The sequence below is a fragment of the Canis lupus genome, chromosome 9 (assembly GCF_048164855.1).
Source record: "Canis lupus baileyi chromosome 9, mCanLup2.hap1, whole genome shotgun sequence".
NCBI lineage: Eukaryota > Metazoa > Chordata > Mammalia > Carnivora > Canidae > Canis > Canis lupus.
Window position 1 is genome coordinate 45,384,108 of NC_132846.1, and position 13,109 is coordinate 45,397,216.

The 13,109-nt window shown below is 49.9% G+C and overlaps 1 protein-coding gene across 4 annotated transcripts in view; it reads right to left on the minus strand.

The window, feature by feature from the left end:
- The window catches only part of SLC8A3 (solute carrier family 8 member A3), a 141,265-nt gene extending 128,369 nt beyond the window's left edge, over nt 1-12,896 (minus strand). For 2 of the 4 annotated variants that reach the window (XM_072839095.1, XM_072839092.1), the window contains exon 1: nt 12,799-12,896. The gene's annotated coding sequence lies outside the window, so the exon portion shown is untranslated. The remainder of the gene's footprint in view (nt 1-12,798) is intronic. The other 2 variants (XM_072839096.1, XM_072839094.1) reach the window with 1 other exon arrangement.
- Between the last annotated feature and the right edge of the window lie 213 nt (nt 12,897-13,109).

A 13,109-nucleotide genomic window follows, 5' to 3' on the forward strand; every position in this document is an offset into this window, starting at 1 on the left:
GGTCCTTTGAGACAAAGATGCTCTGATTGCAGGCAGGCCTGTCTCTCCAAAGACAAGGAACAGAAGAGACACATTCAAGTTAGCTTGGCCCAGAACAGTGCGAGAAACAGGCACAGAATTCAGACTCCCAGGAGCCCTCTGCAGAAGAGGGTATGTTAAGGAAGGATGGAAGGAAAAGGGACCCAAGAAAAAGTCAAGGAGGGATGCCTGGGTGGCTCAGCGGTTAAGCGTCTGCCTTCAGCTCAGGGCATGATCCTGAAGACCCGGGATCGAGTCCCACATCAAGCTCCCTGCACGGAACCTGCTTCTCCCTCTGCCTATGTCTCGCCTCTCTCTCTCTGTCTCTCTGTCTGTCTCTCATGAATAAATAAAATTTTAAGAAGAAAGAAAGAAAGAAGAGAGAAAGAGAGAAAGAGAGAAAGAAAGAAAGAAAGAAAGAAAGAAAGAAAGAAGAGAGAAAGAGAGAGAAAGAAAGAAAGAAAGAAAGAAAGAAAGAAAGAAAGAAAGAAAGAAAGAAAGAAAGAAAGGAAGGAAGGAAGGAAAAAGTCAAGGAAAGCCTACCTTCCGGAGTTGCCAAATGCACACAGGATCAAATCCATTTTATAAACAACCACTCTTTGGATGCCCATCCGGAGCCAAGTATTTGCTAGTGATTAGGAGTATGGCCATGAATGAGCTACGCCACGTCCTCAACCTCACAGAGTTTATCTTCTGATAAGGGATAGAGACAAATAAGTAATTACAGGAATAATTGATGATAATGATGTCCCAGGAAGTAATATCTTTTTCTTGTGCTGCTCTGAGCTCTCAGGCCACTGCACAGGTGCTTCAAACCATGTGGGCAGGGCTGCAATGCAGCATGGCTTTATAATACAGAGAATCTTGCAGGAGTGCGTGAGATGGCATTTTACCGTTCTTGCTTCTCCTGTCTCATATTTGCCTTCCCTAGAAGTCCCTCAGATTCTTAATAACATCCAAACCATAGGGTAAGTTCATGGAACCCTGCTGACATTTTCCTAGGCACTATCATACCAGAAGAGGAAGCCCCCTGGTTAGTGTTGAGGAGCAGCAGGTCTTAGGCTCCTTGTGCTTTATATAAACCATTTTTTAAATGACAACAAAAACAATAACCATATCTATTCATCAAGCACCTACCCTATGGCCAGCATTGCAGTAAGCACTTTTATGGCTGCTATTATTTAATACCGAAGCACCCCACAATGAGACATATTATTATCTGTGTGAGAAATGAGGGTACTTGGGCTCAAAGATTAATAACCTACCCAAAGTCCACTAGATGAGCAAGTAGCACAGCTGAGCTATGAAATTTGGTCTGTCAAGTGCCAAAATCTGCTTTCCAACCTCAAGGGATGAAAGGGATGGGTGGGAGAGTAGAGTAGGAATCTGGAGCCCTTATGTCAAGAACCTTAGGGTCCCAGAAACCTCTACCGCCTTTGGAAAACTTTCCTTGACAATGCCATCTTCCTCTAGCTTCAAAATGACTCAGTTAGTCTTCTGTGTTCCTGTAGCACTCTGGCCACCACTGAAGCACTTTTACATTGACCTGGGCTTATCTGTGTATGTGTCCATCTTCCGCACTTTTATGGAAATTCCCAGAAGAATCTCAACTCAATATTGAGAAGCTTTATTTTTATTTTTATTTTAGGACAAGTGGTCACACTCAGTGAAACTCTATTGATAGGGCTATGAGGTTGGACCTGACCTCTGATATCCTCTCTGCCTCTAAAATTCTATGGCTCAAAAGCTCACTAATTCTACGATTCTAAGGCTTACCAGACTCTGTGGAGGCTCAAGGATTTTTGCTCTCTGCAAGTCTGTGACAGATCTAGGGAGTCACAAACAATGAGAGTGGGCCAGATAGGAAGAGGAGAAGCTCTGCCCACTTAACTTCTGCTCCTCCCACTGCTAGAACTACAACTGCCTCTAAGTAACCCCCCAAGCCAGAGGCAGGAATGAAACACTAGGATTACATGCTGGAGAGCACTGTGCATTAGAATAACTTTGGAGTTTTAAAAAAATACAGACACCTAAATCCTGCTCCAGACCTAAGTTTTGGACTCTCTGGGAGTGGAGTCCAGATATCTACATTTCTTAAAAGTTCCTTACCTGGTTTTGAGGTATAGCCAAGGTTGAAAATCCTAGAAGAGAAGAGAAGGGATGCAGCCTGACTATGATACTTGCATCTCAGTAATTCTAATCATTAGAGACTTTCTTTGGCTAGGAGAAGTCTTAGTGTATGGTGAGCTGACTCACAATGGGTACCAAAAAGTCTTTCTATGTTCTGGACAAATATCCCACACTCCTGGACTTTCGCTTTCAAATCTTGCCAAGGATATGCCGACTCATACAAGTAGATTTTTCCCTTTGTCTCTCCCTAAACCTGCTGTCTGCTTGGTTTACACTTTTACTAAGGAAATTTAAAAGATCCAGAGTTACCTTATCTTCATAGGAAAATGATGCTACTCATCCATTTCAGCAGAACAGGTTTCTAATTATTTTCCCTTCTAGTGATGAGAGCTTCTGTTGATTTGTCCACACTTTTCCTCCTTATCTCTTAGTCTGCTCATTCATTCATGCTGCATGCATTCGAATGAAACCCAGTCTATGTGTCACAGGTTGACTGCCACCCAGAATTAAGGTGAGGAAGTTACTCTGATTTGTACCCACTCCATTTTTTGCACACGTAAAAAAATAAAATAAAATAAAAGTTCCTAGAGGGTAGGAATTTTTATCAGTTTGGTATTTCTGTATCCCCAGTGCCTATCTCAGTGCCTGGCATATAGTACTCAGTATGTATTTACTGAATGAATAGATACATTGAAAAAATGGCAAAAATAGAAGGCATAATATCCAGTGATTTCTCCCACGCTTGGCAGTGTTCAAATGGAGCATCCCATCTGTCAGGGATGCTGTGAGCAAGGTTTTTCCAAGTTTGAGTAGTATGAACAAAAAATAATCCCCTTTGAGGAGTACCCACTTCACTGGGGAACAGTGACAGAAAATCAAATAATCACAACAAAACAAGTACTAGACATGGAAGTATGTGCAAGTTGCCAAGAGAGCACAGAGAAAGGAAGGCCTAAAGCTGTCTGCAATCGTCAGGGCCGGTTTCATGAACCAAGCCACTATAGATGTAGGATTTGAAGAACGAACAGTAGTTCACTGGGTGGGAGCCAATGCATCTCAAATAAATAACAGAAAGCCCATGCTAACGAGCATGGCAGCCTGAACGAGCAGTGTGTGCTCAAAGAAGGGAGAGCGGTGTGGCGGAAGGACAGGGCACTCGACAGAAGCTGCAGAGGTAAGTGAGGAATAGCTCATAAAAGGCCTCATACACCCAGCCAACGACTTAGAGCATCATTCTGGGGGCAGCCAGGAGACAGTGAAAGTGTGAATCATGAGAGGGACAAGACTGACATTTTTCCTTTGGATAGGAGACCTAGTGTGATGGCAACAGGGAAACCAGGTGGGTGAGTCAGAACAAGGCAAGACCAGAAGCAGGAAGACTAGTCCAGAGGCTCTCCCAGCATCTGAGTGTGATGGAACCGGAATCTGAACAGATAGATGCAGCGACAGTGGGCCAGCGGTGGAGGGTGCGGATTTGTGAGCTCTTTCAGAAGTAGAATTAATAGGTTTTGGAGACCAACCAAAAACAGCGGAGGATGGTGAAAGAAGAATGAAGAGGCACAGCAATGACCAAACCACATCAGGCACGTTGGTTCTCCCGCTGGCCCTGCAAAGGTCCTCCTGCATCAGGGATCTCCAGACCCAATGCCATGAAAGCCCAAGAATCAACATAAAACATGCTGAACTTAGATACATGTGTTGCTTTAGGGACATCCTGTAGTCAATGGGGTCATCGAGGGTTCTGGGCTCTCCAGGAAGAGAGCAGGAAAACCCTGGAATTCCACCAAAGCACCCAAGTACTCCCCAGTCTACTCAACATGATACCCATCTGTTGATTCAATTGTCCAGACTGTGATCAGCTCTGGAGATGCAGCGATGAAGCAGGTCTGGTCCCTGCCATGGACCAGTGCATCGAGAAGCACACCAGATCTGAATCTAGATGAGAGCAAAGGGTTTGGGGATTTCTGTGCTCTGGCTGAGAGCATCACAGAAGCAGTGGAGTTGATTTCTCGCGTCTATCCCAAAGGAGCTTATGCAGCGTCACAGAGGAAAAATGAACTCATGGACATATTGCCTCTCTGAAATACTGCTAGCTAAGATGATTCAAAGTATTTTTATTTTTACTTATTTGAGAGAGAGAGAGAGAGCACAAGCAAGGGAGGGGCGCAGACTCCCCGCTGAGCAGGGAGCCCAATGTGGGGCTCTACCTAGGATCCTGGGATCATGAATGGGGCCAAAGGCAGCCGCTTAACCAACTGAGCCACCCAGACTCTCAAATTAAGTCTTTTTAAAAGATCCAAAATATTGTGAGGAACTCATGCCCTAGAGTGACTACAAGAAAGCCAGATTCTGCTCATTGATTCACAAAAGAAGCATGTGTCGAGCATTTACTAGGTGCCTACGATTGTAAGTTTCACTTCTGCCCGGATGTGTTCTCAAATGTATTGAGTGGCAATTAGGTGTCACAGTGTGTTCTAGCTACTGGAGATTTCAATATGCTCTCTCTCTTGCCTGGAATCCTGCAACAGTTGCCAATCTTGCCCCTTCTCTTATAGTCTACTTTCCACAAGACAGCCAAAAATGTCTTTAAAAAAAAAAATCTAAATCAGACCCTGTCATCCTTAGCAACCTCCTCTTCCTGCAGAACTCCGCACCCCCTTACTGACTTCAGCTTCTAACTACTGCCCTGCACTCCCACCACTCTGTTTCGCCCCTGCCTAACTCCACTCTAGCTAAGGTGGCGCTCTCTAAAGTTCCTAGAACACACCAAGCACGCACCTGCCCTAGGACTTTTGCATTTACTCTTCTCTTGGCTTGGAACACCCTTACCCTAAAGATCCCCATAGGTCACTTTCTCATTTCAATCAGGTCTCAGATGCCAGCTTCTCAGAGGCTTGCCCCCTCATCTTACCTGAGCATGATCCCAGCCCTCCCCGTCAGCACTCTCTGGCACACTGCTGTTCATTTTCTTTAGAATACACATCACTTGCTGAAGTTATCGTTGTTTCTGTTTGTCTGTTTACTGGTTTATCATAGACCATAAACCCCATGGTAGCTGGAACCTTGTCCTTCCGGTTCACCTTCTTGATCATAGTATTCTCAGGACCTCGACAAGTGCCTGGCAGGGTGAGTGTCATATTCGCTGAGTGGATCCATGCTGCCTCTACAGGATTAAGTGATATGGGACAGAGGTACCAGTGAGGGGGACTACCAACTTCCTGGGAAGCCGGCTGGTAGAGAGGTAAATGGTTAAAGCCACTGACCTCAGAGAGCAGTCTGTTTCCTCCCTGCAGAAGAACAAGAGCACGCAGTGTTTAGACAGCAGTCCCAACGTTGCTTCTAACATGATTCCTTCTCCGTGCCATGGCCCCCTCATTGGCACCCTACCCACAGTGTGCGGCATAATAATTAGCAACATTTAGAGTGCATCATTCATTCAACAAATCTTAAGCAATACTATGTGCCAATAGTCTACAAAGCCTCCCTCCTCACTCACCTGGACTCATGTAATCCTTTTGTGAGGATGTTCATACAGATGAAACCATGTGGCTCACTCAGTTAAATGCCAAGAATCTCTCTGCCAATTGATAATGGAGCCAGAACCAAACCTTAGTCCTAGGGCTGCCAGAGGTCTCCTTCCACCAAGCCTAAAGGACTATCATTTCAGAAATGAGCAAGAGAAAACGCCCCCTGTCAGGGCTGGGTCAAGGGAATGAGGAGCCCAGGGAGCCCTGAGGGGGTATTGCTCCTGCCCCTCTCTGTTTCCCAGAGAAAGCCACCTGGGCCTTATCTTTCAGGTCACCCACAGAGAGGGCTGCCATCCCCCTGCCCTGTTACCTGCCCATCAAGAGAAAGCTGGTGATTAGCTGCCTTTATGTACCTTTGCCTCGGCTCCTTCTCCAGGAGCCTGATTTATTTTAATGCCATTTAATTTCTCTTAATTTTCCAATGTTGAAATGTGGAATTAAATCATATCATTGCCTGAATAGAGAACAAAGGGGCTCTGGCAAACAGTCAAAGTCATCTCTCTGAGCTATGACTGGGGGATTCTCTTGTACAATCAGCAATAGGACACCGTGGGCCCTCCTTCAACAAGAGGGTGCCAGGGGCAGACTCAGGACTGGGGGCAGCTGTGCACTCTCCTCACTCCTCTAAGGATTCCCCTAGAGGATGACTCCCCCATTAGGTCTTCCTGAGGGGCTCAACATGATTCTTCCAGTCTCACAGGGGAGAGAAAATGCTTGTGTGGCAGGGGGTGGGCACAGGCTCTGGAAAGCTGCTGAGCAAAGTAGTCCCCCATAGATTCTCAACAGAGTCTACATGGCTCTAAATAAGGGGAGCAGTGCGAGGGCTGAGACTAGACTGGCTGAAGTACGTGGGGTCTAGAGCAGTACCAGTCATTCTGTGAATGCCCTGGAGTGTTGTAGTGGGAGGTGACTCTAAGCAGGAGTGCCAACCCAGGGCCACCAGGGCACTCCACCAGCTCAGGGTACTGTGTAGGCCACGCATCCAGAGTTGAGTTGGCTGGCCGGCCATGCTGATCTCTAGAAACCCCATGTGATAAGACACACTGGAGGCTTCAACTTGTAACTAGAAGGTTCTGAAACGAAAGATACTGTCAGAACTAAAAGTATTCTCAGTAGGAGGCGATCTATAGGGTGTGGAACAAGCCTCACAGGATATAGAATTGTCAGGCCAAGGGGGTAGCTTAAAAGTCAACACATCCAACATAACCCTTTCTGATGGATAAGGAATTGAAGGCCCACAGAGCGGAGTGGGTCTTGTCTGCAGTCGTCAGATAAGAACTAACACCTAAACTTCTACAGTTCAGTGCTTCTTCTGTTACACCACATTGCCTGCTCCTAGTTTGGTTTTTGACTCCACCGCTGGCCTCTTTAATGATAAATGGTGCAGATCCCCTTTCTTGACCTTGTTTCACCGACCTCAAAAATGAGGAAGGTTATTCATTTATTCACTCCTTCATTTTTCACTGAACACCCACTGTGTCTCAAGTATCACATGACAGAGACTAAATGAAAGAAAGCACTTGGTCCCAGAGGGGTGGCAAGACCATGTGCAAAAACAAAGCAACAGGGCAGCCCAGGTGGCTCAGCGGTTTAGCGCCACCTTCAGCCCAGGGCATGATCCTGGGGTCCCAGGATCGAGTCCCACATCAGGCTCCCTGCATGGAGCATGCTTCTCCCTCTGCCTGTGTCTCTGCCTCTCTCTCTCTCTCTCTCTCTTTCTCTCTCTCTGTGTCTCTCATTAATAAATAAATAAAGTCTTTTTAAAAAAAAGCAACACACTTCCATTTTAGTAAGTCTAAGGGCCTCACGAAAAACAGAGACCGTGTTATCAAAATTCAGAGGAAGGGGTGGCTCTCCATTGAAGCTCCCCTCAGAAAGAAGCACTTGAATTGAACACCGAGGGGCGGGTAGGCTTCTCAGTGAAAGGTAAACTGTGAACAAAGGCACAGAAGAGGAAAGGACAAGTTTATGGAGGTGCCTACACAGGACCCATAAGATGTGAACCTTGGCTCAGGCCACGGAGGGCTCTGAGTGCAGGCAGGGAGACAGCTGCCAAACATGGGAGGCCCTGCAAGGTTTCTGTGAAGGAAAATGACAGGCCCAGAAGGGTGTTTTAGCGGGGGGATCTTGTACCCGTCTTAACATGAATTGAAGGACCAAGAGGTTGAAGCCGGGAAGACATTAGAAAGCTAATTTATTCAGGATGACAATAATAGCAACTACTTGATAGGGCGATGGTAAAGACTGAATGAGAAAATCAATGAAAAGCACTTTGCAACAGGGTAGCTAACAGGTGGTAAAGGCACAAATGTTGGCTGCTGTTAACAACAACTATTACTGTTATCATGATGATTTTTTAAGAGGTGATCAAATGCACTCAGGTGCTGGTGGGAGGAATAGAGAAGGTGGGGGTGGACTTAATCGACAGCAACAATATTCAGGGATGAAGCAGAGGAGTCAAAGATAAACTCGGGGATTTTTGCCCAAGTGACCAGAAGTTGACTGGAGCCATCCACAGAAAGTGAGAAGTCAAGAGAAGTAGCTCCTAGGGACAAAGGCGATGTCAGTTTAGTAGAAACTCCACTTGAGGAGCTGAGGGGACATCTTGTCAGAGATATTGTGTGAGTGGCTGGAAACAAGACACGGGGCTTGGAGAGCTACAGTGACGGAGGAGTCGCAGGCATGGCACAAACCACGAGGCAGTGCGCCAAGGGGCAGTGGAGAAGGGGACAGCAGGAGGGAGGAGAGACTCCTGGAGAGGAGGTAGAAGGGGGGGACCACGTGGAGAGCTGTGGGTCCCGGAGAGCCAAGAGGGGGAAAGTTTCTGGAGCTAACAGTCAATCTTCTCTGGCAGGGGGCAGGGGGGCAGGGGAGGGATCAGAAACCAAATATTACATTCAGGGAGATGAGATGTCCTTGGTGGGTGACAGTTGGGCAGAAGGTAGAGAAACGTGGGAAAGCTTGGGGCTAAAGGAATGCATGAGTGGTGGCAAAACGGAGACAGATGTTTACTCTAGAAGCTCAAGAGTTTGGTGAAAGCTGCATGGAAAGGGAGCGTGAAGGCGTAGGAGTTAGACAGAGGACATCCTTTTTAGGCTGGGGCCTGCTGAGCCTGCTTACAGTTGGGGGGGGGGGGATCCAGTGCTGGAGGGGAAAGCATGAAAGGCTGGACGATGATGACCACAGAGCCGGGGTTGCCCCTGGGCTCTGTGCCCAAGGGGAACAGAGATCTTTTTTACTCTGACACCAGTGCCAGGAGAGGAGGAGGAACAAAGTGGGGGGAGATCAGGGTGCACGCTGTTTGGCTTCATTCTCTAAGGGGAGCATTACCCTGCATTACCCTGCGGTCCTCTCCTCGCAAGCGATGAGGAAATTACCACGGGGAAGCCAGGGCAGGATTATAGTTTCCAGTCCCACTTCCAGATTCAGGCCCCACATGACCCAGCCCTCCTGCCATACAACCAGGAAAGCATTATTTGTCATTCCAAGTATCAAAGCAGAAAATTTCATCCAGGATGAAATAGAACTGTTGCCTCAGTAGACGTGACTCTGTGTAGCATATCCAAATATCCTTGATTCTGGAATTAGCCTTTATTCACTCTCCACATTATCAAAAACTACACATATGCATATACAAACACATGTGATTCGTCCTGTCTAAATGTCTTGCTCGATAATCGCTATGGATCCAAACATGGATCTAAATCCATTCTTACCCATCCGGGCTCCTTCTTGAGACCTTCCCCAATCTTTGGAGTCTCAGATCTTTGGGGGTTTACCTTTCTCTGCAGCTCAGTAGGCCAGGAAGTGTGTCTTACACCTGCTGGAGCCATTTTTTCCTTTTCCCTTTTAGACAGGTACCCTGTCTAGCACTGGGTTTAGAGTGCCCATTCAAAACACAGACAACCAAACTCAAGCCAATCTCATTTTAAAAAATGGTGGAACATCTTCCTAAAAGAGCAGCTCTGGTATCTACACTTAAACTGAAAGAGGAACCCACTCTCTTAGGCCACCCAGAGGATGCACTGGGCTTCACGGCCTCCCAACTCTTCACCTCCATCTCTCTCCCTATATTCCAGTCTCAGCATATCTTCTCAAATGCAAATCTGACTGTGCATTTCCTAAACCCCCAGTGGAAACAGTGAAAATCCTTGGCATGGAGTACCAGCCCTTGTAGGTTTGGCCCCTAGAGTCCTCCAGACTTCTTCCCTGGAACTGTACCCTATGTCTTCAATCATTTGGAAGAGCCTTTATCCACGTTATGTTTGCATGTGGATCCCTTCTGTCCCAACCCTTTCTCCCCACTCCCCCTCCCCACTTCCACCAAAGCCAACCCCTACTCATCCTTTCTTGGTAGGATTAGCTGTCCCTAGAAGTCCTCTTGAAGCCCCTATGGAGAGGTGATCTCTCTACATGCTTCCACTGTACCCGGGATTTACCCTCCACTGAAAGGAATCACTAGTTGATTGTCCCCGCTGGAATGCATGTATGTTTGAGGAAAAGGACCATTCTATTTTATTTGCCTCTATACCCAGCAAATGCCTGGCACAGTAGGCTGTTGTGGAATATTATTGAATAAATAGCTGACTGAGCCTCACCCGATATTTGAGCCTCTAATGCAAAACAACCAGGCTGAGTGAAAAGGAGGTTACCCTCTCTTCTTACCCAATCATGGTAGCTTAAAGAGAAGCCAAGATTCGGGACATGTTCCCCCAAATCCAGATTGTGAGCCGTGACTGGACCACTCAGGCCAAGGAACAATGCCCCCAGTCACTACCCATGGACAATCCCAGCAACCATGCCCAGAGACTATACAAGGTGCCACCTGGCACAGGAACGGGGCAGGGATGGGGCAAGAGCACACTCCCTCAGCCTCAGCATTCCAGATCAGGAAGGAGCTGAAAGGAAGGAAATGGTTTTTACAGGGTCCGTTTGATAACTCCGTTCTTTCTTCTCTGACTGGAAGGCAGTACAGCAGATGCCAAAGTGGAGATCAGAGGAGCAGAGCGGAGAGGATGAATAACTTGGCCCTTCCGAGTTCATTCTTCATCCAGTATTTACTGAGCACTGGTGCTAGGCCCCGCGGATACACTGTGAAAGGACAACAGCTATGTTCCCTCCTTCCATGGAGCTGACTGTCTAGAGGTGGGACTAGCATTACTCGATCACATAAGTAAATTTAATATGCATCTTTAAATTACTTCAAAACAATAGGTTCAGGTTATAAGTGCCCAGAGGTTCTGGCCCAGTCAGAGAAGGTATGGAAGGCTTCCTTGAGGAAGTAACCAATGACCTAAGAGCTGGAAGGAGAACAGGACTACATTTGACAAGAATGGGGTTGGAGTTTAGAGGTGTTGGAAGAACAAGAAAGCATTCCAAGTACAGAAAACTGCATGAATAGCCTTTCCGTCTCCATGAAGTTCAAGAATGATTTCAAGTTCAGATCTGTAGGCCCCATCTGCTTCTTCTCAATCCAACATCCATATTTTATTTTAGAAAAAAGGTTAGGGAGTGGACATGTGTGTGGGGACTGCGTAAAGGAATCGTAGATTCGTAGATGGCAATGAAGAGCTGGGGTGATCAGCCCACACCACGCACGGCACCCTAAGCTCTGGGATCAACCATGCCCCCCTCCCCTGAGGGACCGCAAGGCATGAAAAAGGCAGGTTCCTCTCAAACTTGCCAGCCGGTTAAAAAGAAGAAGCCAGCAGGAGGCCGGCGCCCCTATGGAGTGCTCGGATCCCCTATTTCAGGAAGAGCATGGCGCAGCAGCTATATTTGAAAATCGAGGTAAACAAGAGCTCAGCTCAAGTGGATGGGGCACAACAGCTGTGGAAGATTAATCACAGGCGGCTGCAAGTCACCAGGTCGCCGGAGGCCCGGAGGCTTCCCTTTCGGTGCCCCACCAGTAGGCCGGCGGCGTGCCCATCACGTACCCACAAGTCCCTCCGCTCGGGGTGTTTCTTGACCACCGGGGAGCTCAGGGCTTCGCAGCCTGCCTTTCTGAGAACCTGCCCCAATTTCAACCCTCTGCCCAGGAGACTGAACCAGCAAACGTTTAGGGTTTTTTAGTCGCCAGAAAAGATAAGTGAGTGAGAGACAGAGAGAGGGAGGGAGGGAGGGAGGGAGAGAGAGAGAGAGAGGCGGGCAGCAAGCGGGTAAATTTATGGCACCGCATTAAAGACATTTGTTCTATCTAACCACCCCCCCTCCACTCCCTCCGCGGTTAAAAATAAAACTCAATGAATAAAGACGAAAAACCGCTTCCTCCCCCCCCCCCCACCCCCCGGAGCAAATCGCTTTCTTCATCTTCCCCGGGGGCTCGGGTCCTGGGGGCAGGTCAGGCAGGGTCTGCAGAGCAGCGCTAAGCCTCCGAGTGGGGGCCTGTGTGCGTCCGTGAGTGTGTGTGCGTGTGTGTGCTGGGGAGGGTGGCGGGGATGGGTTAGTTATGCACCTCGCGTCTCCCCACCCGGCCGAGGCCCGCCCGGACCCCCGCGGTCCGGAGGGCGCGGGCCCCGAGAACCCCTCCCTCTCCCCGCCCCCTGGGCCACGGCGGGCCGGTGCGCCTGGGCTGCAGTTCCCGACCCGCCGCGCCGGAGTCCCGGGCTTGGGCGCGCGCCCGCGTGTGTGCGTGTGTGTGTGTGTGTGTGTGTGTGTGTGTGCGCGCGGGCGGGCGGGCGGGCGCGCGCCGCGGGGTAACGCGCTCGGCTCCGAGCCCCCGACCCCCGCGGGCACTCGCAGCCCCGGGAGCACGGCCCGCACCCAGGCCCCCGCCCGCCCGCCCGCCCGCCCGCGCCGCAGCGTCAGCCTCCCGGGTGCGCACCCGCCGCCCGAGCGCACACACATGCCCGGCGCCTGGGTCTGCGCCCCCCCGCGATCCCCCCCAGACACTCTGCCACCATGCCCCCCCCAGCTCCGCAGACAAAACGTCCACTTTCCGAGGCGCCCTCCCCCCACCTCTTGGGGCACTGAACCCACGGGAAGGCAGCTCGTGGGAATGGTCTTGAGAAATAACTTAATCAGCACCAGCATTCGCCAGCGGGAGCCCTCGGGGGGCATCCCAAGCCCCCAGCCCCGGCCGCCCGCTGCGGGGGAGGGGCAGGAGGCTCACCCCATTACTCACCGTTTCCTCCCGGTCTCCCGAGCGGAGTGGCCAAGCGGGGGGGGGGGGGGGGGGAAGGTGCGCGACGCCCCGCCGCCCGGCTGCTCAGCGGCCGCAGAGGCTCATCGCCCCCGCGGGCTGCCCGCCGGCCGCAGCCGCGTCCGGGGCATGTCAGTCGGCAGCCGCCGCCGCCCGCGGGGCTCCCGGGCTCGCAGCCCTCAGCGGGGGGGGCCTGGGGAGGACCGGGGAGAGCCCCCCCCGAGGACCCCCGCAGGAGCCCGGGCCGGAGCGGGGGCTCGGGACTGAGCCCGGGGAGGCCCGGAGTCCCGGGC